Here is a 960-nt window from a genome sequence, read left to right on the forward strand (position 1 = left end):
GGCTGCTTTCTTTTACTATAGCATCATTTTTGAGTTAATATTGCTTGAGTTTTTATTTCTTTTGGAGTTCGCTTCAGCTTTGATGTTTTTCCATTGTTTTGATTGCTTTAATTTTTGGGATCTAACTGGAAACTCAGCATCTCCTAACCAAAAAAGGAAATCTCTCTCTCTCTCTCTCTCTATATATATATATATATATGTTCTAAATATTTAATCTCTCGTGTGCTTTAAATTTAGGGGGAATGCCTGATGGGGCAGAAGATAAAAAAATTACAAAAACATGCAGAGATGAAGGTGAGACTTGCGCCCCCAAAAATTCTCACTTTCACCTTACCATATAATCATTTGCACTCCCCATGTGTTTATAATTTTTTTTACTCTCCACTGGACAATAAATTCCCCCTAATATTTAAGCTTTTACAATTATTTCTGTACATTTTATTTGTTGTTTCAGCTCTTTCTATTGCTATAGATCACACGACATCGTCAACGAGGAGGATGGTGACCTCTGGTCGGCTCAGCAGTCCAATCCCCTCATTCCAACCACTTTCATTCCCAACCTCTGCAACACATACACTAACAAAGAAACCATTGACCAGAATTTTTTCAGAGTTCTTTCCACATGCATTTTATTCTGACCTGCATTGTGGTAGGCAAACAAGATCACCAAAAAGTCACTGAATTCATCTTTTGTTCATCCATTTGGTTATGCAGTGGAGTGGAGGTGAGTTCATCATCTCACTTGTGCCTGCAATATAGAAGATCATGAGGTTTCTCAACGTGAGGTGTGTAAAAAAAATACAAAGAAGATGCTCAATTGGTGGAGAAGCCCAATTTCTTTACTTTTCATACCCCCTATTCCTCTTTATACATGCTTTTTTACAAAGGAGCTTCATCTCTCTCTACTCCAAAACAGAACTTAACAGATGATTAACTAACTGCCTTGAACAACTTCATAAC

The 960-nt window shown here is 36.6% G+C and overlaps 1 long non-coding RNA gene across 1 annotated transcript; it reads left to right on the forward strand.

Annotated features, from left to right (window-relative positions):
- The first annotated feature begins 237 nt into the window (after positions 1-237).
- Positions 238-960, forward strand: LOC145807397 (uncharacterized). Its single transcript, XR_014350455.1, has 2 exons — positions 238-294; positions 455-960. It is a non-coding gene; the product is annotated as an uncharacterized LOC145807397 (long non-coding RNA).

Source organism: Camellia sinensis, chromosome 14 (assembly GCF_055761805.1).
Source record: "Camellia sinensis isolate YWXY chromosome 14, ASM5576180v1, whole genome shotgun sequence".
NCBI lineage: Eukaryota > Viridiplantae > Streptophyta > Magnoliopsida > Ericales > Theaceae > Camellia > Camellia sinensis.